General features: G+C 38.5%; 1 protein-coding gene across 1 annotated transcript in view; it reads left to right on the plus strand.

Annotated features, from left to right (window-relative positions):
* The first annotated feature begins 227 nt into the window (after positions 1-227).
* Positions 228-24,598, plus strand: part of LOC116727128 (zinc finger MIZ domain-containing protein 1) — a 124,556-nt gene continuing 100,185 nt past the window's right edge. Inside the window, exon 1 of the mRNA XM_032574321.1 lies at positions 228-441. The gene's annotated coding sequence lies outside the window, so the exon portion shown is untranslated. The remainder of the gene's footprint in view (positions 442-24,598) is intronic.

Here is a 24,598-nt window from a genome sequence, read left to right on the forward strand (position 1 = left end):
AGCTGTAATTATTTTAAATTAAGCTATAACATACGAGATGTACCTTCATGGAATCAGTGATTATTTGTTTATTTAGTCAAATATGTCCATGATGCAAAATCCATTTGATCCAGGAACCAGGTGCGCGGCAGTCCGCTCCGCTCCGGGTCCCTCCCTTTCCCCCTGACGGGCAACTGCGGGTAAAACAAGAAATCCGCCACACGTTTTGTCAGCAGCCACCGAGCTCCGGGTCCCTTCGGTAATAGAATAGCCGATGTAATTTGACACTTCAACTTACTGCTCTCTCTCCGAGTCTATTCAGTTACTCAGTCCCATTCTCAGCGGCCGTGTGTGTATGAAAGAGAGAGAGAGTGTGTGTGTGTGAGGAAGGGAAGATATCTGAAACAGATAATAAGAGACGAGAATTATTACCGAGGACTTTCTGCCCCAGATCGCACGCCGGTGAGTGGCTGCAAACTTAATGCTTTGCGGTGGGAGGGTTATATTTTGCTTTTAACGCGTGTGTGTTTCCACTTTGGCTCAGATTGTTTCTCCAACAATAGAGTGACCGCTTGAACTGGCTCTGAGGAGAGAGTCTGTTAGAATGAACCGCTGCTTGCTTTCTTAATAGCCGTGATTACTATTTACTACCAGGCTGCCTTCGGCTGAGAGGCAGGCTGTGCGTTTCGGTGAAGGAACAGATGCCCGCGTTGATCTCCGTAACAGCTCCAGAGGTTACGTTGTTGCAGCGTGCACGCTTTTTGCTCTCTCTATGCACGCTTGGGAACCGGACTTTGTATGTTTCAGATTTTTATTTTTATTTATTTATTTATTTTTTTGTTCTATTTAGGCTCCCGGCGTGCACAAAGCACATGGCTGCGGGGATGTGAGCCGCAGAGTAACAGTGGACACGGTGACTGCAGTGCAGATCACTCAGTGGATGTCATGTTTAAATGAGCGCCTCTGAACTTTGATAACACAAACACGTGTGATCTGGTAAATACAAAGCGGTTGTCTGTGCTGCTGGATCATAATAGGAATTTGGCTTTTTACGAGTTTAATTAAAAAAAAAAGTAAAAATTGTGAATTTGGAGCCAATTGGAATTGAGTGGGGGAGCCGTTTCTTGTACACTGAGGTAATAAATAATCTACACATCTCTGTTCAAATTCAATATTTTTGATGCGACTAATGGCGAGAGCAAGATAAGTCTTTTCAAAACTTTGAGTGTGAAATTTGACTTTATTAGTCAACGGATTAGCACATATTTGAGGGGACGATATAGTAAATAAACTAATACTTGATTTAATTCCGCTATTCAGTCTTTATCAGTACCATTATATCAACAAAATGGTGCAATTAACGTGAATAAAGTCCAGCTTTTCTACAAGGATTTTGTTGACATTTAATCCAAGAATATATTAAAAATGTATCAGTCAGGAGATGGGTTAAAAGATGAAAATATGAAACAACAGTGACATTAGTTAAACTTAACTTGTTATATTATTGACAAATGGACAACAGATCAAAGAGGCTGACAGAAGCCTGACAGTAAGGCTGAAGGAGCAGCAGGAATTTTCAATAAGTTTTTGGTTGAGTTCTACAGGTGAGAATAATCTCATGTACTCTGGAGTTTATGGATTATGGTTGAAAGACTGATGGGTTTTTTTCTTCCAAAGACAACAGCCAGGCCTGAGTTAAATAATCCATCTGGAGTTACCTTTCTTCAGATACAACAATGATAAATTTTTTTTTGTTTATTTTTTGTCAAGGTGCATGTAATCAGTTGTACATACCAGCAAGTTGTGACCCAAAACCGACAAGTGTCTGCCAGGAAGGTACCGGGTTTTATGTTTTAGTGTCACAATGATCCCAAGCATGCTTCAAAATCACAGAAAATGTGACTGCAACGACGAGCTGTCGTCACAATCTAAACAACTATGGCTAAAAAAGGCCATAGAAGCGAGAATCAAGAAGCGAGAAGACCATAGACTCTCACCAAAGAAGAATAAATACTGAAATTTTAACAAAACGTTGTTCAACAATATGTTGGTTTACATCTGTGCAAACTTATGATACAAGGATGCTGCAACTTTTTCTTACATTTATATTTGTTTTACCCTGAGGTGTGTAGACTTTTTTATATCCATTGTACATCTATCCAGGAAGCCAAAAAATAGACAGCTCTCCCTGTTCCACTTCCTAACTATTGTCAGCAGCAGAGCGGGAGGGACTGTGTGTTTTTGTCGTGCAGCCTATACTTTACTCCCGTTTCTAAAAAGTCCCACTTTCGGGAGCAGCTAGTTTTTTTTCTTTTCTTCTTTTATTAAGATCTACTAAAGAGTTATTCCTGTTGTTTTCTATTATGTTTGATATTTAAATGCTGGTTAAAAATGGTTGAAAACCCAAAATTCAGTTTCTCAGAAAGTGTAAATATTACATCAGAGAATGTGAATACAGTAATGTTCTATTGTAGTCATGTTGTGACCAAAACAGTCATAAAGAAGACTGCTGATAGTTTACCTCTCAAAGGTAGGTAAGCCACTAAAAGTCATTGCTAAAGATATTGGTTGTTGATAAAGTTCTCTAAGCATATTGATAGAAAGTTAAGTGGAAGGAAAGAGTAGTGGATAATAAGAACATTAAAATACACTATTAAAAAAAACTATGATTAATATGGAAATGCCAGTGTATTGAAAAGCATGCAATACTTTTCTTAGGGCTTTATGTTCTGTCTAGCACTCACTTTCAACTTGATAAGACACTGGTCATAGTGACAGCATTGGAATGAATGGCTCAACAAATAATTTACTGATTGTGGAAACTTCACAACTTTGCAACCTGAACTATGTGAACAGCCAGCTGCTTTACCATTGACCTTTTATGACTTTCCCTCCTTGTGGAATCCTTGCTTTACTTTGATTCACGTGGCTGCGGTTATTCCTGTTGCTTGTGGGCCTTTTTCTCCTAATTTTTTTCCTTCCACTCAATTTTCCATCCACATGCTTGGATACAGCACGCTCCGAACAACTAGCCAAGCGTGCCAGTGGTGATGTGCTTGACAGCTGTCAACCCCATGATTGTGTAGGTCATAATATAACATTTCTTTTTTAAAAAACTAAAAATGTGGGATTTTCATTGGCTAAAAGTTGTGTGGTGAATTGATTTGGTTTTTGTATTGAATTAGTGAAACAGTTTGTTTTAAAATGCAGCTTTTTGGGAATTACTGTATGCATGAGCAGTAAAGTTCTTGAATTTACATATTTTTTAATAATGAAGCTTTTGCCAAGGCTATAAAACCAACAGTGAAAGAAAATCTGACTATTTTTATTAATTGATAACTGGCATTAGTTTACTAGTAAAAAAAAACAGTTGAAATTGAAGCTATTACCAGTTTTTTAGTAAGTGTGAGATTTTTATACAAAACCTAAAAAGAACAAAAAAGTTCCAATATTAGCAGAATTTCCCCTTGACGTGTGTAGCAGTAACAGCCAACGCCAGCCTCATGTACTTTCTGATCCTGCAGCGTTACCAGTTTGTTCTGCACAGCTTTGAAAAAGTCATGTAGGTAGAACATCTGCAGGAATACAAAATACAGTATGTTAGTTATTTAGATTTTGGTCAGGCAATGATTGCCCTATTAATTTGAGATGTGAAGTTGCTTGTGCACCTGGAGACACTTGATGGCAATGAAGAGATAAAATGCTGATTGAGGAAACTTAAAACTTCCAGCTGGTTTCATAAAACTTGACAGAGGGGAAGTTTTTATTTTTTTCCTTCCCCTTTCCCAACGCCTCTTACCCAGGCACCCCCACCTCCATGGGGCCCCTAGGTTGCGCTCCTGAATAACCACAGGGCAGACCCCACCAGGCTGACCTTCTTCTATTCAAGTCGAGGATGTTGAAACACCAGCCGTCAGACAAAAGACACATTGAAACGGAGATCTGCAACCCAGCACGTGTGTCTGGGGCTGCTGAAGTACACCATTTATTAACTCCCAGTTTCCCACTGACCAGTGAAAAGCATCAGCACATAAGCAGAGATGAACAAAACTGTGAAAAGAAAAACACAATAGGTGCAGATTAGTACTGATTAAATTTCAAATAAAATAAATAATAAAAAATTATTAAAGTTTGAATTTGGGTTCAAATCTTACGTATTGTAGAAACCAAAGGGGGGGGGGGGGGAGTATTCTCCTTCTAGCTGGAAGGGATACAGAATGTTGATTGACAACAGCAACACGTTGACTGGGCAGGATGGAGGTTTCTCTGCTCTCCGCCCCACCTGCCGGGGTGAGAGTAAAGGCGGAAGCTGGAAATGGCTGCACCACATGGGAAATTATTCAGCTCTCGGATCAGAGAGGACACACAAGAGGCCTCATTACCTCCATAAGCACTGCTGGCCAGCCTGCAAGGAAACCCAGAGCTCTACTGTGTGCAAACTAGAAACTTGGTATATTATCTATCTGATGCTCCTTTAGTGTGAAGATCTTCTAGAAACAGTGTATGGTTAATTTCTATCTGTTTCAGTCTGAACAGCGCTTTTAAATCTGCAATCTTAGAGCAAAAATTAGAACTTGTCCCAAAGGTTTGCAGGAGAAACCTCCTTCTTGAAAACGGTGTTTGAATAAGTAGCCGGTAAACACGGGCGTGAGTTTGCGGCATATTATGATGTTATTGAAACGACTCGGGAATACCTGCTTCTGTACGAGGAGAATTCTCCGAAGGCGCTCTGTAGCAGGAACAGAGGTGACCTGACTGCTCATCCTTGGCGGTCAGAGGTTGTGGGAGGTTTGTGTAGGTTTCGCTCAAGGTTCTGCTCTGTGTTGTCTTTACTTAACGGAATAAATTCTTGGAATGAATCACCCTCTCAAAGAGCGAAGGGCAAGAGCACTGGAAAGTGTTTCACTGTGTCATCCTGGCGCTTAAACTTTGAGGTTTCTCTTGTGTCAGGCTGCATTTAGATGTTACTGATTATGAGTTAAATATCGTTTTAGATTTTATGCTCTTTTGAAAACCTAAGATGCATTCAAAGCAATATTAAAGCAGCTTTTAAATCTCTTTGTTTAAAATGCCTTCTCATGCACATTTCTACTCACTTTCGGTGATAATCATGTTTGTGTAAAAATCATTTTTGTTGCCGTAACTGAACCAAAATGCCTATGATTGATTGTCTCTGTGACTGTGTTTGTCAGATTTTCTCTTTTGCAGCAAGACTTGTGTGACTCTCCATTGTGTAAGAGTCCTGTGGTGAGTTCCAGCTTGCGACCCCTTATGAATGGGTACCACAAATTGACCTTAACTTTCAGACTTTCAGGTTTAACTGAGAAAGGTCGTCTGAGTGACCATTGTTTTACATGAAGATAAATATGAGTTTATTAGAGCTGCAAATGAGCCATTTCTTTGTTTTGCATCATTTCATCATGTAAAATGTTACCAGCTATAGTTTGAACTCAAGAGACAATTATCTTGGATTGTGGTATCATAGCACTATTTCAGTACTGAGTCTAAATTTTCCTTCCAGCTTTCAGAATTGGCTGTTCGTCATTACACCCTGTATTCCTCCTCTACATGCCAACTCTGAATTCCTCATGTGTGTGCTAGTGATGATTTGTGACGCTCCACCTCCATGACACGTGGCTGCAGGAATGTAGGATGAGCAGATATCTGTTATGAAGATAAAAAAAAAGGGGGGTGGGGGAGGGGGGTGGTGGAAGAGAACGGTCAGACTGTACCTGTCAGCCTCAGTGTTGACTGGTAATATGAAGCGTCTATTTTCAAAACACAGCTTAAGGAAAGGGAATCTGTATGTGGCTCCCTTGCTTGCGTGCGGGATGGAGATACAGAGCTGAGCGAGGGGATGGGAGAGGTGCCGGGAGTGACGCCAGACCACACATCATTTAATCATGTTAGAGTGTGCAACCACTCAGTGCATATTTTTGGTTGCATTGGTGATCGAAGTTGTTGTTGCACAAACTGTACTCGCACAAAAACAGAGGAAAGGAGGGGATTGACAGGGAAATCTGATTAGTTTCGTTGTCATTGCCAAAATCTGGAAGTGTATGTTCAGGTACAAGGATACTTGTTGCTAAAAACTTCTTCTGCTAAATGTTTTTGACCACTCACATGCTTAGCCTGTGGTTAAATGAGCGTATATCAGTGCCGGATTTCTGTTCGTACTTTTGGCCTAATCCCCCTGTTGACTTGCGTGCTAAGTACCAATGTGTTCTTTCTTTGCTCTTTTTAGGAAGCCCCTCTCAGCATAATCTCACTTAATCTAATCTACCCCCTTTATAATAGACTAGGAATTTATAGGAAAAGCTTTAGTGTAGATCCATACCAAACAGAACGATGTTACCTCTCGCCTCCCCATCCTCTCTGGCAAAGCCCTTGTGAAAATGCAAGTGACCTCTGTGGCCCTTGTTAGTCCCAACAATGGACCGGCGTCTTACAGCTGCAGCCGTGCTGGAGGGCAGGTTTTCTATAACACACATCTTCTGATTAATAGCTGTAAAAGGACTATGTCATTTGTTTGTAAGTAACATAAATTTAATTTTGTTTAAGATTCTTTGGACTGGACATTATTTGCGATGGATGTAGTGGAGATAAAAGTGAGTTTTGATGTAAAAAAATCAAAACAAAGATCAATCATTTTAGATCGTTATCTGAAGCATAACCTGTACAATGTGAAACGCAAAACTGAAATATTTTAGGGGCAAAGAATATACAAAAACTAAAGTAATTTTGTTGTATGAATATGTACACCCTATATATTGTAAACATAATCATGTTCGAGGCTGTTTTTCTTGGAAGTGATGCCTTAGGTGGAAGAAAATATTAATAATTCTAAATACCAGTCAGTGCTGGTGCAACAACTTCAGGCTTCTGCTAAAAAGATGAAGATGAGGATGAATTTATGTCTGGATTTCACTGCAGTCTGATACAGTTGGAATGTTTTTAAGAAACAATTATTCCATTTGGCAGTATGTCATTTTGAATTCTATCCAAAAAGAGTTATATTAGTTTAAACATGCTCACACTTAAGCAAAGACATTATTATTTTTTAAATAATAAAACCTGAGATTTTTTTTTAGAACATTATCAGTATAGACAGATAAATTGTGTAGAAACAAAGATAATTATAAAACATAACCTTCTCCAGATCACTTCCATCTAGTATGATAACTGCAATATTAACAATTAATGACCAGAACTCATACATTCAGTTCTGCTTTTAACCTGGCCAGAGAACTTTGATAAAGGTCAAATGTGGACTTTTGAGAAACTATTAGCTCTTCTAAATGTAGCGTCACTCAGAATAAATTTATATAACTGGGGAAAAAAAGATTTATTCCCAAGCTTGAACCTTAAAAAACACATCTATTAGCCTCTAAAGAGGTTTTAATTATCTGTATACACACATTGGTCTCTTCGAGTTAGACAGTTTGAAAACAAATTAAATTCGCAGTCTGTTAAGCCTATGTGTTGTCGACTAATGGGAGGCTGTTGCTTTGCTTTTCGTGGTTTTATTTGTTAGCGGTTCGGCTTTTTCAGGACTTAGACACATGATCGCACAAAACAAGCTGAAGCTGTGATGCGGTGTTTTCTTTTGAAAGTGGATGAGAGAAAGCTTTGTTTTATCAACTTCATATCTATGTTAAAATGCAGTTAAAAATGGCTTATGTTCTGTTTACATGTTTTTTTTCTTGTTAGCAGCATTTTAGGATTTAAGTTGGAGTTAGATTTAGAGTGCAACTTTGTGGGGGGAAAATAAAGAAGTGGATCCAATCTTTCAGCCATAATCCACGGTGGATTTAATTGGAGCTTTCAAGGCCCCCCAGCAGTCACGGGCTCATGCATGTTGAATGTGACATACTGTGAAAAACATACACAGATGATGACACAAGAGCATCGCTGCACTGTTAAGTGCAAATGAAAGGCTCTGAATCATAAATAACATCCGGCATCTCCGCAGTCCCATCTTTTATAAATTAAACAAGGTCCAACCGTGAAGGGTTGTCAGATTTGGCAGCATGTGATAGTGTTGCATATTCATCCCTGAAATTGCAGCACAGACTGCAAAACCAGCTGCTAATCTCAGAATTTTAAATCTTTAGAGATTTAATCCTGCCATTAGAAAATGGGTCCAACAGAAAGGCTCCTGAAGGCTCTAACCGATAATTCATGGTGTGTTGCGGGTCTTCTGGAGGTTTTTGTTAACTTTTTAGTGGAGAAGGATCCACACCTCTGAGTAATGATGGTGATTCTGAATAAGTGTTAGAGTTACATTCAACAGAGCCTGCGGGAGTCCATATCTCATTGTTTTCTGACAGAGAAAATTAACTGGGATTTACTAACACACAGGGAGCCTCTTTCACCCATTCTTTGGTGCTCTCAAAGAAAAGGTCTGAGGGTAATCTTTTTCCCAAGGACCCTTCCCCCAACTATCCTCTACTCTCCATTTCCAAATGTAAACTGTCAGATCCTTCGAAGTTTGCAGTCGAGATGTAAAGCACAGATTGATAAAAATCCCAGTAGCTTGCTCTATTTGCCAAGCGTCTGCTGATGCATGAGAGATGATATTGTATCTAATTGCTAAGATTTAAACATCCAGTGCTGACTGTGGCCAATTCTGATTTCTCTGTCACTGTAATTAACTTTAACAAATATTGTGTCAAGTCTCCCGTTCATATTAGCAGTTTTGTCATCACATATTGTGAGCAAGGCAGGAGTTTTTGTAAAGTACTATTTTTTATTAAATCATACACAAAATCTTTGTGGAGCTGGCATTTTAAAACTCTTTTGTGTGTCATATTTGCAATTAGCTCTACTTGCACAGTTAACATCAATAGCAGAATTTTTGCTACCATGTTCATAATTTTGATATTTTAGTTTTGGACATTCAGTGTTCCACTTTCTGTATTAACTTCCTCAGAGTGTTACTGTCGGCCTCACCTATAAATGCTTAGAAATACTCCAAGTTAATGGTAAAAAATTCCATTTTCGAATTTCCAACTTTCAGATATCTTGTTGCATCTGTTCTGTTACCTGAAGAACAGATCAGAGGTTTCCAAAAGGCGCACTTCAAGACCCTCTTCTTGAAGTACGTTCCTCTGCAGAACTCAAAGATATGCTCAGGGTGTAACTGAATCCATCAAATGAGATGTGTTAGAGGAGAGACACTTCTAAATCATGGTTCATCTGATATGCAACTATGGAATTATGGTGCAATTTTTTCACCATTTTCCACCAGCTTCCTGGATTGCCTTTTTTTATGCTTCTCTATCCTGTGGTAGAATGGAGCTAAAAAGCATAACAAAGTGCTTTGTTCAAAAAGTCATAAAAGCAATAATAATAATCATTTTGCTTCCTTTGCCTACTTATTGCAAAAGTCTTTGAAAATCTTTCAATTTTTGAATCCGTGCTGTTTAAATTAGACTGGCAGCTTAAAAAAAAGCAGCCAGAAATAGACTCAGACTGACCCTAACTAAGATACAACAAGTTGAAAGTTGAGAGCTTTGGCGTAATCATTGTGGTCATAATGTGTCAAACATCAAGCATGAATGGAAATCGAGCTCATTCTTCAACCAGACACTGGATATCTGTCAGATGTGCTACATTAATGCAAACACTCGTATTCTAGATGACTAGAGTGTAAACAGGCTGAGTCTTTATCCTGACAAGCTTGTCTGAGTGAGATTGTATCAGTGTTATTGATCGGCCACACGGGATCAAGGGAGATTTTGAAGCATAACAAGTAGAACCATTTTCAGCTATGGGCATCAGTCTTCTTCCTCTATCATTTATGATGGTTATTTTTATTTTAAGCTACCATAAAATTACAGCTCAAATCATTGAGCTTAATAGACACACTCTAACATTACAGACACATAACCAACAGTTTTTAAGCATTTTTTTTCAGGAGTTGCCCAGTTCTGATAAAAAGGTGTTAATGGCCTTCAAATAAGTTACTATGGAGAGTTGGTGACCCCAAAATGCAACTTCTTGCTGCTGTTTGCTGACTTTTATGGAAGAGTAACAAGAAAAAAGTAATTCTTGAGAAAAAGACATAAGAAATCTGTTTTAAAGTTTGCCCCATGCAGCTGCTCTGGTCACATGATACCAAAATTGAACTTTCTGCCCTATATGTGAAATGTTATGTATGGGAAAACCAACCCTGCACATCAACCTGAACACATCATTGCCCACAATGAAACATCATGGTGGCAGCATCATGTTGTGGGGATACATTGCTTCATTAGAGACAGGGAAGTAGGTCAGCAGGTTGAACGTTTTAATTATCGGTCTATAGATTTGGGTAAATTTGGGAAGTAGTTAGTTTTTAGTTAGTTTATCCTGACTTATGAACACCTAAGAGCAATTGGATATTGTGTCACATCATATTTGTACCCTGGCAGAAACAGGAAGTCATGGATTACTAAAGAAAAGTTGCTTACGACGGTGATCAACTTCAGAGTATTTAAATTAAAAATGTTCTGGTGAATGAGATAATAGTAAAATACTAAAGGTTACTTTTATATGCTTTTCTTCACAGTACTGTTTAGTCTTAACCTACAAACTCAAAGCCAAATATTTGATGTTATTTTTTTTCAATTTTTTAAAACAGAAAACCAGTAAAATTCTCTCCTATTGGGAGCATTGTAACTGCCGGCCCATTCTTGAATTGTTTAGTGGGATTAAGTGTTTGACCAGATTTACTCTCCTCCTTGACCACATTACACTGCTTTCCCTGCCACATGAAGAAAAGGGAAAAGGGGGAAAAACCCTTTTACTGATGATAATGTGTAGACAGCAGTGACACTCCACCCACAATCTGCGTGTCAGCTTACACCATACCCTCATGCTAACACAGTGTCTGTGTGCGGTTGGTTAGCCAGGTGCAGGGCATGCACCGCAAGCTGAGGCCAGTACATGAACATGGCAGCTTTGGGCACTGAAAGAAAGACAATCTGTCACGACTGAAAATCACTGAATACATCTCTCTTAAATATTTGTGCAATTATTCATCTTCTGTTTTGCTTTTTTCCCTCTTTAAAACACACAAATAAAGCTACTGACACTGATCTGGCCTCACATGTTCATGTTTCCTTTATTGATTTTTTTTTTATCAGAATTGATTTACACATCTATTTTTGCTATCTCAGATTTTCCTGTGTTATAATCTAATGTAAAGGAGTGATGGGAAGCTGAGCCTTTTTCTAAAGTTGGTGTGTAGTGAGATCTTTTGATACTAAAACTCCCTTATATGTACTGTGAAAGCGGAGCCTGTCTTGTGAAGTGCTATCTCGTGCCTGCATCAGTTTAGGATGTGAAAAATTAAGGTAACTCTTATCTTCACGTACAAAAACTGGCACTACTGCTTCAACTACTCAGAGGATTTATTAAGGCTGTTTCACACCTGAAAGTCCGATAGAGTGGGTTCAATTGGGGACCAAAATTGCAACATTTGTTACATTTTCAGCTGATACGGTTTGCGTTCACTCCACCATGTCAAATGAACCAAATCCTTTGAAAACCTGTCACCCTGTCAGTTCTGCTACATGGAACTAATTCATTTTGTGAGGCGTCACTCTGTGCACATTTACATCTCCATACAACTTATACTGTTGCTTCCAAAAAACGTGACCTATAGCCATGCATGCCATTGTCACAAGGTTGACTTTAAATAACTTGTCTATAAACATGTTGCGTCTGTTTCCATGTGTCAATATTTTTTTATTTTTTGGGCGGGTCGTTCTGTCCTCTTCAGCGGCTTCAGAAAGTAAACAGAATCCCTGCTGAGGAGACAAAAGACTCTATTTTCCACAATCATGGTAATCACAGATATAATAACTGCAACTTCTTCTGATGATGAATGCTAATTAATTGGCCGGCGCTGCCTGGTGTAAACAGACAGTGAGGCGCATATGCAGACTGGCTTCACACAACTATTTATAGTTGCAGATTGCATAAGCTTGTTTCTAACAACAGGGTGTTCTCGCTTTGTCGGCATCAAACAGAGAAATGCTGCGACTGACCAGATTAGCGTTGCATGACACACATATATCGCAGGCAAACGGTGTGTGTGCGCGGCCCGACGGGTCCTACGGCTTAGAGATTGTTGACGATAGACGCTATTTTTGACCATCTGCTCTAAAAGGAGGGCATGTTTGAGTCACAGACGCTGTGGTGTTGGCATGGGAAGGGAGGGAGGGAGACAGAGGGCTCACCCGAGGGCACAGCATCCTTCGTGTCACCATGCATGTGCGCAGTGTGTTCCTGGTTTAATATGTGTTTTACATTACCATAAATGAAGGCAGAAGTGGTTACTGTACTCCCTCTTCACACCTTGCTATTGATAACTTATGGGGCAAACAGAGTTGAAGACAAATTTGATATGCTACATCGCCATCACATTATTAAATACTCATCTTATCTGGTTCAGTTTTGTTTTTTCTATATTTACTTAGGTGTTCTACAACTTTTGTGCTTATAAGTAGCCTGTGCAAATTTTTTTCTCTGTACTATGTATGTGAAGAAGTTGTTTTCTGTTCAGTAGTGGTGGTTTATGATATACACAATGTGGCTCACCACCCAGGGTAGCATATGAAGTGTCTTAGCTCTTTCTTCTGTTCCATTGGTAGTATATCATATTTTGTTATGGTTCATCTCCCATTGTATTCATTAAGTTTTATTAGTTTGTCATCTTCCTTCAGTTTCCAAGATCTGTTTCCACCTGATACTCCCCTGATTAGCCACACCTGATTCTCATGCCACTCATCAACTCTCCCAGTAGTTAAAATGTTTCTGTTTCCTCACCCCACGGCCAGATTGTCTGTTCATCAATGTCCATTTTACCCAGAAGAAAAGTGCATCTCAAATTCCGTCCACTGTATGGTTTTCTTTTATTTGAGTCATTAACTAATGCTTTTTTGTTTTTGTTTTTCCTCCCCCCCCCAAACCAGTAATCTCTTTTTGTTTATTTTACTTTTATTTCTTTCTCAGCTCAAAGTAAGATTGAATGATAACAAAAAATAGGATTCAAAACATCCCCATACCAGAGATTAATCAAAGAATCATCTTCAAATACTGTTAGGTATTTAACTATTTTCAAAAATGCATTTCAAAGCTTGAAGTACCTCTGTGGTTCAGTTGGTTGCTTGTAATGTTGACCTGAAGCTTTGAACTATTTCTAATCTTAACCCAAAAAAGTATCAGTGACCACCTAATCTTTTTTCAAAAACATTCACAATCTAGTCCTTTCATACAATCTGTGTACTTAAACAGACTTTACCTCCAACATTTAAAATGCTAGTTAACAAAAACTTTCAACACTTTTGACAAAATGTTCACTTTAGACATCTACATCAAAAACAAAAGTAAAAGATATGCATCTCCTGCTCTTTTAGGAGGATTTGGGAACAAAATTGTTGGGTTTATACGGTCAGAACATTTGAACACAGTATAAAGAAGTTGGTTATACTGGTTTTGCCCCAAAAATTGCACATCCACTTAAAGGAGGTAATTAACTCATTTCCCTTTGCGGTAATGTGTTTACTTTGTTTTCTCTGAGGACTACTTTCTGCTGACAGAGCTAGAAAAACATCAAGTAACTACTACAATCTGGCAGATGACTAGCCTTAAAGCTATGAAGGGGATAACTTTACACCCTGCATGTTGAGTCAGACTGCAACTTTTCTCAAGGACAACTTTCTGATATCCGGAGGATAATTTTGTTATTTTTGGCTGCACTTCAGAAAACCTTACAGAATACAAGAGAGGCCTTACTGTTTAAGATAATCTGTTGTTTATCTTATTATCTTGTGACTAGTAAATATATACTGTAGAAATAATAGGTTAACTCTGTCATTATCTTGATAACATTGTGTTTTCTCTAGCTAAGAATTTCATATATTCAGGTATTTCTACCTGAAATAGAAATACCTACCTCACAGGAGGTGCTTCCTGTGATTGTTGAACTTTTCTTCCTTACGTATGATTACTGCAACAACACTCCGTGTTTCCAGTTTTTTTTAGTTTTTAAAACTGGAAAGAATTTGGAGAACAGAATAATAAAAACAAAAATAGAGACCATCCTGTTGGTGACTGACTGGAGCTTAAAATGGCTCAACAGAGACACTCCGGCCAATAGTCTTTCATGAGTAAGTCGTCTGCTGCAGATCTTCTCTGTGTCTTTATGGTGATATATTAGACTTCAGGCTAATTGATGCTACAAGTATTTTAAGAGGCATTACATTATGTTTTGTTCCATTCAGATGGGATGAAAAACAGCAAGTTGAGCAACTTGGGAGACATTACGTCTGTAAAATAATACACAAAAACCCATTTTTAGACAAATGTGAGACATGTTATGTTTCCTGTGATTGTTGAACTTTTCTTCCTTACGTACAGTTACTGCAAAAACACTCTGTGGTTGTTCATGACTATTTTCTTATTTTTTTTGGCACCAGTTAATGTCAAGGAGCAAATTGAAAAAGCAAATTACTGCGGGCTGCATATCCTGCTTCATCTTTGTGTGCCCTTCCTCGAGGAAGAGGGAGGTGGAGAGGATCATGTGAGCTGTAATTATATTTATGTTGGGACCCATTCAATCTGTCACAGTAAATTTTGCCTGACTTGTCATATTGTAAATCATTACATTGGATTAAATGCTGTTTAAAAGAGGCAGGGAGGTGATTTCTTTTTTTTAAACCCTCTCTGATGTACTTTTGAAAAGCCGGTTATACATGATCTCAGCTCTTCTAGTGTTTTTTGGGGTGTTTTCTATAAATTCTAAATGGGAGGAGAATGGACAGTGCTGGCAATGTTTTCTTTGAAATGAAAATTTCCTGAAGTGGAAAGAAAGCATTTGTGTTTTACAAGCTGTCCTCTGGTTCTTGTTTTCTTATTTTTTAGAGGAGAATCAATGACTGGGATGAGAAGTGCTGCAAAGTTTGACTCTTCCTTTTTTTTTTGTCAAGTGGCTTCATTCAAAGTGAGAAAAGGGGAAAAAGCAGCTCGATTCAACTCAATCATCTTGTCAGTGCAGAAGCAGAAGACTGATGAAAGACTAATCGCTCCTGTCTGCTTGTCGTGCCGCGGACATCCGAACTCAGATGGTGATGGCTTGCAGACTTGCTTGTGGCAGCATTTTGCTGACACAATATTATTCATAAATATGCTTAATGATTAGTTCAGTCCTGCGTTCATTTGTGAGTAGCATGAATCGTTACTCTCAAATCACCAAAATGATTATTTCAGAATAAATGGACTCTGCTGCCGCTCAGCAACTCGACAACAAGAACATTATTAAGGTTTCATTTGACTCTTCCCTCACGATGTTCAGCAGTTAAATGAACTCACAGCAACTTGTTGTCATAAGTGCCTCCCTGAGTGCAGGGACTGGGCTTTATTTGTCTAGGAAATCGACTGTTTGGAGAAGCCCTGAATGTTGCATCCCTTGATTTGTTTGTGAATTACATCTACCCAAATACAGCCGGAGAGATTTGCCTAATGTTCTCTGCAGCAAAATCTTTGTCATTGATGATGCAGTCTGTACCTGCAGAGCACACAGGTACATCTCAGTAAATCAGAATATCATTGTATATTGAAAAGGTAATTTATTGTCAACAACTCAATTCAAATAGTGAAACATTACAAATATAGATTCATTACACAAAAAGTGAAATATTTCTTTTCATGATTGCTTGTATATAGAAGATTGTAATATAGTGCATTTTTTAAACAGAGAATTTTTATCTACAAAAAAGTAGTACTGGCTTCTCTTCTCCTGTCCCAAAACTATTGGATGATCAACAGATCCAAATAAGAGCTGATCATAGTTTAAAAGTTTAAACCTACATGCTGGCTTCGGATTTAAATGGAGCTTGACATCTTAACTTTTTACTATCTTCATTGCTACAAATGTTGTTAGTTTTATAATGCTTGCTAGGCAGTACATTGGCGCAGAATGTTTTATAAATTGCTTCATAGTTATGAAGCAATTTATAAAACATTGACATGTCTGACCTACACAACCATGGGCAAGATTTCTAAACAAAGGAAGGTAAGCCACCGACTCTCATTGCTAAAGAAGCTGTTTGTTTAGAGAGTTCCTTATGTCAGCATGTTGATGGAAAGTTTAGTGGAGGAAAAAATATTTTTAAAAAGCTGTAATGCCTTAAATAGCAACACTTGGAAAATATCACTTTTGTGTTGATAAATATCATACACAAACTTTATTTTTAAAAATGACTTTTTAGTAAAATTGTGATTTATTGAGATGTGCCTGTAATATTCTGTACCTGTAATAATATTTTTTATATTAATACTCTATAGAAAGCATGAATTATTTGCATCACCACTTTTGTTTTTAATGGAAAGTGTTTTGTGTAGTAAACACCATGGACAACAAATGAAAAATTAATAAGCAATGTATTTTAGAGATATAGTTCACAGTGAATGCAGCACGATGCTCATTTTGGAATGATCATCAACTTTCTATTCTTATAGCGTCGCTGTTCAGCCCCTCAGAGTGGATTTTTATTCATCTCCTCTGTTTGAATTGTCATGTTAATTTATCCTATGAGTCTCGCCACATTGTGAAATTATAAGGACAATGAGCCCTGAAAAGCCAAGAAGGGGGATATTGAAGGGGAGAAGCGAACACTTTGCTGAACTCCCAAAGCTTCTGTTTTAATATTTAGCTCCTGTCAGTTAAAATCAAAAAAGTTCCTCACTTTCCCCTAAAGCTCGCAGAAAAAGAGCGGGGAAGCTGCTTCACGGGTGAAAGCCCTCGTGCATGAATATTTAATGGTTGCATTTTAACCAGAGTCATAAAATCCGAATGGATGTGGGTGAACAGAGAGAGCGTGCAAAGGAGGCTGCGTATGTTTCTTCACAGCCCGAACAGGGTGCCTGAAAGTCATGTAACTCTTTTTCTGGCAACACGGCGAATTAAATATGCGGATGATGTCGGGCTAATTTAAAGCCCCGACCACGCTTAACAATGTGATTCAGCCTGTTTTTGCAAGGGAAGCAGCTTGTTCTTACAGCAAGATGAAGAAATCTGGGAACTAAATTGAAAGTGGTCCATTTTGACACTTCCTCAATGCACTCATGAAAGTGGATTTGATATACTTAATCCATTTGGCCAAGTTGACCAGATTCAGGGGTAACATTTATTCAATACTCATCTCTTTTAGGCTAATAGGCTTTGAGTCTCACAAAAGAGAGAGGAAAAAAAAACCCCGCAGATAGCCGTGTGTATTAAAATTGCAGCTTCTTCTTCCATTCTTGTCATGCATTTTTAAAATTCTGTTTAGCTCTCCACTGAGCCAGACCCACAGCAGAGAGACACCAAGCTGATTGTTAACTTTGATAAAGCTCTGAGTTTGTGTGCAGCAGCAGCAGGGCTGTTTTGTATGTAAGCTTTATTTTCACAGAGGTAATCGTTTGTCATCCTATATTGAATCAACTTAAATGGACTCATAAATCGCAATCACTTAACTCAGCTCCACTATTATGTTTAATCTTGCTTTGTGCAAAAAGGTCAGCCGGCGTGTGGGTCGGGTTCCGGCTGCACAGATAATTCAGCCGCCCTTTTTATGGCTCTCTCTCTTGTAAAGCACCGGAAAAATCAGCAGCAAGGCAAACTAGTCGTATGGGGCTTAATGGCAGCAGCACAGGATACACAGCAGCTACTGTTTATGTTTTCTCTCCTTGGATATTCTTAATGCAGTGTTTTGAGGTGTGCGGGTGTGTGTGTGTGTGTGTGTGTGTATAGTTGGCAGCCTGTAGATAAGCTACAGTGGATGCCCTTATGGGAAACACAATAAAAGGCTTTCCCCTCCTGAAAGGTCCAAAGTGCAGTTGTCCACTCTGTGCAGCAACAGTGGAGCGATTGTGCAAATGGAGCCGTAAGTGGCGCTGGCAATACTGGCAAACCAGCTTATCGTTGGTGGATGGGGGCAGGGGGAGTGTACAGCGAAGGGGTGGAGCTGTGATGGTGGTGGGGTAATAAGTGGTTATAGTGTTTATCTCTTTTTATTGAGTGCCGCCAACCTATGAGTTCATGCATTTTCGTCACATATTTATTTTTCCATGTCCAGGTGTGTTTATGTCAGTGACGAGTGTAACAAAATCACAATGCACGGAGAACGCAAAAACGGTGTTACTGCACGTTTCAGTAATTTACATTTCTGAAACCTGTTGTAAGACCCATGTGATTAAAGTGTAGGTCTGGCATGAATTACAGAAAGTATCATAGGTAGTCAAAAACATACAATATTGGAGATTGTAATGGAACTTTTTAAATTTTAATTGCTTAAAGCTTTTTAAGCATGCTACTTAAAAAGCAGAATTCTTCCAAGGGTATGGAATGAGAATATCAAGGCCTTATTTTGTCCTCACAAAGCATTTCTCAATAAAATATAACACATTTTATAAAGAATATCAAAACATCTGTGGAACAGCCAGTAAATGAATGTAAATTTAAAATGTAACTAAGTGTAATTTTAGAGCAGTTACGGAATATCTGGACACATTTAGAATTTTAAAAGGTGTAAAACTGAGATTTTTAAATGTTGGACCTAATTAGTTTTTAAGATCCTGCACAAACCCAGCATGCTTAAAACCTCACAGTAGTTCTGAAAGATACAAGGTATAAAATGCAAGAACCTTTTTTAGTATTTTAAGCTTTGAGTAACCGGCAGATGCTGAAATTTCACTGGAAATGTGGAATATTCCTTTAACTCCCCTACCTGGAATAGCACTGAGCAGATGTCAAATGGCTCTAACCAGGTAGGTTTGCTGGATAAGCCTGTTGATGACTATCAAAGTGTCAATATTTACATGACTTTGCCTATCTTGGTAACACATTTACTAATGTCTCTGTTTTTCAGTGTTAACGCTGCCTAGGAAGCACCAAAACACTCTCCGCTCCTGTCTCATGCAGATACGACAGGGAATTTTTTTTTTTTTTTTTTTTTATCAAGCAGTTTGTTTGTTGGTAGCAGATTTCTTCCCCCCTCGTCTCAGAGCTGTTTGAGGTGTTGGAGGAATGTGTTGTGTGCTCAGATAGTTTACTCACTTGCAAGATAATCTGTAGTGCTTTCACTGCATTTCCTTTGGGACACAACACTCAGAAAAAAAAAAGGAAGTCTCAAGGTGCCTATGTTAGCGCTTTAGATGTGACTCTGGGTTGGTAAATATTTAGAGAGCAAACATTTTGATACCAGCAGGGATTATAGTTGGGGGAAACATGATTTTTTTTTTTTTCTTAGAATGGAAATGTCAGCATATTGCACTGCGTAAGGCTACAGTTTTTGTTTTAACAGAAAAACTATGCATCCGGCATTTGAAAACCTACGAATCTCACTGAGGATGTGAGATTGTGTGTTTCCAAGTCCAGCTCATCCAGATCCTTCCCCTGAAACTCATTCATTTTTGTTCTTAGAAAGCGTCCCATTCATCAGCGGGGATTGTAACCGCCCACAAACAACCAACGTATTTGTTCTGCTTCTTCACCTTGTTGGCTTTGCATGGCAGCAGGTGCCAAAGGTGGATGTTAAACATGTCAAGTGCTATCTGCCTCATTTACTTGGCCGCTGAATATTCATGAGCCTTTCTGCCGGTGTCAGCTTTCCAGACAACCGGCGGCGGCCTCCCGAGTCATCAAATAGGCTCGAACCTTTGACATGCTACTGCCGCCATCCTTCCCGGAGTTCTCTGCACAAGACATATTTATTTGTTTTCAGAACAAGATGGTGATTTTTCCTGAAAATGACAATTGCTTCCTGTTCTAATCTGTGTCCCGTCCATGAGGACCTACACTGTATACCTGCAATCACCAATTATTTTAGTTATCGGTTACTCTAACAATTAATTGATTAATTGGATAAAAAAAGTCAGGTCCTGACACTTATACCTTGCATGTAAGATGCAAATGGATAAATAATGCAATACCTTTTTTAAATAAGAAAATAAGCATTTTATAGCCTAAAATTCAGCAACATAGCATTTGTTTAGTGTACGCTTGATTATTTGTAGCAAAATGTGTATCTGCATCTAAAAAATACTTCTGACATCAATATGTGAAAAGCTCAAACCAATTGGTATAGTGTATGACTGATCTGTTAACAATTTTTTAATTAACTAATTAGGAACTGGATAGCAAAAAAGTGCCTAATAGGAGATTTTGCAATAGAATGTGAAGCAGGTGAAGCTAAAACTTTGCTACTTGAGGACTTCTGGATAGAACATTATTAAAAACAAAGGATTTTTGGGGCCTAATTTCTGCTCTGAGTATGTTGTTCTTTCAACAAATTGCCTTTTTTGAAGTCTGTATGATCCAGTTAATGATGACTTGATTACAAAATCAGCTGGCGATTATTTCGATAACCGATTCACCACGATTAATCCGATTAATGGCTTCGTCCCGACGACACTGCTTCTGCAGAACAGACAGAAGATGAAGAAGTTGGAGAAGGCGAGTAGCCACAACCCCTGTGTGCTGCTTTCATGCCCGTTTACTCCCCGTAACACCTCCAGGGCTGCGCTCTGACCTCCGTGCGGATCTCGCGCCCCTCTTTACTCTCGTTCGTGCGTCTCTCACCGCTCCGAGGAGACCGCACCGAATTCCTTGTGCATTACAAGAGCTTTGAGGAGACACCCCCACCTCCTTACAGCCTCACCCCACACACACACACACCACCCCAGTTGCAGCTTGGTCTCGTCTAGACTGCCGTGACTGTTGTTTGGCAGCTCCGCTGAGCTGCGGTGAGGGGGTCAGGCTGTTTAAGCAAGGCAGCAGAGGCTTCAGTGGTTGTCTCATTAAATATATGTTTCCTGTTAACATGAAAAGCTCTTGCTCTTTGTTGTTTCTTCCCTCAGATGAAAGGCACCCTCTACAGGCTGCCCACTGCCAGACGTCAGCTTGCTGACATGTTTATTGCTGTAAATTAGTCATTTGCATGATGTTGCAATGAACTTGGAGCACTGTTAGAGGCGGCTTTAAGATTCTTTACATAAATAAAAAAATAAAATAAAAAAAAACCTCTAACCCAAATGTGATAATGCCAAGTTTAGTTTACAGAAAAAGCCAACATTTTTAACTGGTCAACACACCTCTTAATTTTGCCAAAGTCCATTAAACAGCGCCGGGATCCCAGGGAAATGTGTTTCTTCTTAGACTACAGTAAGGAATGTTGTGGTGAAACAAGCATTTAGGACTCTGGGGTCTAGTTTCAAGGTGAAATGTGAAGCAATAGTATTGAGTGTGGAGAAGATGCGACTGTCAGCGTTTACACACATCAGGGCACAAAATAATTTAATTCAATTTTATTTTCAAGTATACTGATATTAGTTGATGCTTTATCATAGTATTTTTGTTTCATTTGCTCATGATAATTGCCCATACCTAACTTCAAAAGAAAAAATATTTGATTATTGTTTTGATTAAGTAGATTGTTACTTTCCCTGGGTCAAACCAGTTTCACACCCATTCACTTAAACAATTGCTTTTCAGTTGCGTTTTTATGAAGGTAAATATTCTAAGGTCACCTATAATTACTTTACTTGTGTATTGTTTTTGAAAAAATAAAATATTTTACTCTATTTCCACTGATTGGACCACTTTAACTCTCTTAAAAATGACAAATTATGAGCTATAGTTAAACCAAATTCACTCTTGGTAACCTCTTCAAGGAGATTACATTCAGTTGAGTCATATCCACATCCTGTACAGAAAGACATGAGACGAGTTGTGCCAAAAGAGGTATGAAACGTCTTCCAGACAGGTATGAATTAATGCATAGTCAGTATAAAACGTTCTGTGGCAGGCGGCTCCTTTTCCTATCCAAGTTTAACATGGGTGTATCACAGAACCACTTCAAAAAAGTGTCTCAATTTTTCCCCAAGTTAAAACCAGCTGAGTGAATGTACTATGTGGGTCTTGATTAGGCTGGGGAAACAGCCTGAAGGTTGTAAATCTTGATACATAAGTATCTAGCTTCAGCACGGCGAATTTCATCTCTTGTCATCTCCCCGTTGATTAGTATTGATTTGACAGACTGAATTGGTCTCTTGGGTGGAAGTTGCATCAAATAATCCTGCTTTCTTCTGCCCAAATCCATTACGAGAGCTAGAGAAGGATTGCATCAGTGGCTTTCTGGCCACACAACAGTGAGCCGAATGTTTCCTGCAGGCATGCGAATAATAATGTTTTTCTTGCCTCACCGTTTTACCTCTTAATGAGAGAGGGAGTAAGTTGACCTAAAGAATTTTATTTGAGAAACATAGCTAAGGGGAGTCTCTTTTTCTCTTGGTCGGCTTATATGAAAAGAGCTGCACCTGTGCTTCGTATAGACGTGACGCTTTCCACAGTCAAAAAAAAAGAAAAAAAACTAAACGTGGAAAGCAGTGCTGCTTGGACAAATCCCCCCACTGTCCATGGATGACACGGTCTGCTGTGCTTCTGCTGCCACCGTCGCCGCCACGCCGCTGCTTGGCTTGAATGCAAATGATGAAATGGAAAAGTTCCAGTGCAGTGAACACTTGCATGAAGACCGTAATTGGAGACTGCTACCAAAGAACTCCAAACAATTTTCTTTCATTAGGACTCCACACAGAGACAAAGCCACCAAGTTTGATTGTTAACTGCTGCTTCCCACATGTCTGCTGCACGACAAAGAAGTGGGGTCTTATTCAGACAGAAGGCAGCACGAGAAGATGAGAGGCGATGATTTGAATAAGCATATCTGTTTTTAATATAACAAAAAAAAAAAGAAAATACAATGTGTTATCTTGTTCAGTCTAAATCTCACGTTTTGCTACCAGGTCACATTAAAAACAGAAGTACATGTCGACATGTCAGTAAAAATACACCCTGACATGCTCTTTATTTATTTATAAGACCAGAGCTTCTTGTATTGGATGATTGAGAGATTACAGAGTACCTGGGATCACAGTCTGTGTGTTGCTCTGTTGTCCAATTTGCAAGGAGGTGTTTGAGGCTCACGGTTGCCTTGTTTAATTGAAGCAGGACCTCAGCTTGGTGGATTTTTAAGCCATTTCAAGTCTGAGTTGACACCAGAGAGTCAGAGTGTCTTTGGAAAGCAGATAAATGATTGATAAGAGAAGCAAAGCTGCTTCAAATCCTGCTCTGAGGACATGAATAATGAAGGACACTTTGAGCTCCTTCACTGGCATATGGGGAGGCAAGAGATTTCATTTATCCTTATAGTTTTTTGTCCCCCCTCTGTTATTATTTTTGTAAGTATGTTGTTTGTTTGATTCATTGTTTGCATTTACGCAGGTACATTGTTTAAATTATTCCATGTTGTAAGGTTTTTGTCTGTAGAATTTTAAGAATTCATTTTTAGCAATAACTTTTATTTAAACTAGTAGATTGTTCAGAAAGTTCACCGAAAATTATTCAGATTTGTCAGATATGTCGGTCTTGGCTGTATTTGCTGCTTAATTCCTAAACCAAGTTTCAAAGATCGTTTTAATGTATTCCGTTGGAGAAAAAAAAATCTAATTGGATTATAGATAATATGATAACAATTCAGAAAAGCATCAAATATAACAACATTATATTATAAAATAATAAAATGTGTTGAATATTTAAATTCTAATGAAATGTATTTATTCTGTGTTAGTGTTATCATTATTCTTATATTGTTTGGGAGTTTTCAGCATGAACTGCCTGTTAACGGTCATTCCACTGTATCTCAATTGGATGTAGGTCCAGACTTTGACTAGGCCCCTCTAATACCTTCGCCATTTTTTCCTTCAGCCACTCAAAGGAGGTGGGTGGTGTGCTTTGAATCATTGTTAAGCTGCACACCTTAAGTGTGCTTGACCCTTAGGGTCATGAATTGATGTCCGGACACTTTTCTTGACCTTTTCTGCTTGAGAGCAGAATTCATTGTTCCATTAACTATTGCTAGTCCTTCAAAAAGGGACATAATGATTATGTATATTGAAAACCGGGAAAAGCAGACTATTTAAAATACGATGTATTAGTGCAGAAAAAATATGTGCAGTAACAGTGGAAATATTATTTAATAGTGTGTGAGCATCTGGATGAGACACAGATGTTCTGTTGGAGTAAGTTTGGTACGTCCACCACTATTCCATGTTTTCTCTATTTGTGCATCTCACCAAAACCGTAATAATAAATTTGCAATCCTTTCTAGACTGACTATAATAATTTTTTAAAGAGCTTTCTGCCTACTTTATGTTGGCACAAAGGTTCCATTTAGGGGATTTCTTGATTTTGGTTAGTAATCACACCTAGCTGTGGCGAATGAACCAGAAAATGCAATTGATTTGTTAATTTATTATTTATTTATTATAAAAATAATTAATCACTTGATAATTTGATTATCTGAAACATGTAATTGTGACAAAAAGGCAAAATAGAAATCTTTAAAGTGAAAAATACTTCTTTTAAAGCATTGTAATGTCGAGGGATTTCACCAACAGAGCCTTTAAATTAGCTTAAATAATGTGCTGTCATTTATAGTGAGGGGGCTTGGAGCTTCTATGTTGCAAAGAATTAGCTTGAGCTGTGCTACACCAGCGTCTCCCCTCCCACTCCAAACCCTAACCAGCACTC

The sequence above is a fragment of the Xiphophorus hellerii genome, chromosome 10 (assembly GCF_003331165.1).
Source record: "Xiphophorus hellerii strain 12219 chromosome 10, Xiphophorus_hellerii-4.1, whole genome shotgun sequence".
Classification (NCBI taxonomy): domain Eukaryota; kingdom Metazoa; phylum Chordata; class Actinopteri; order Cyprinodontiformes; family Poeciliidae; genus Xiphophorus; species Xiphophorus hellerii.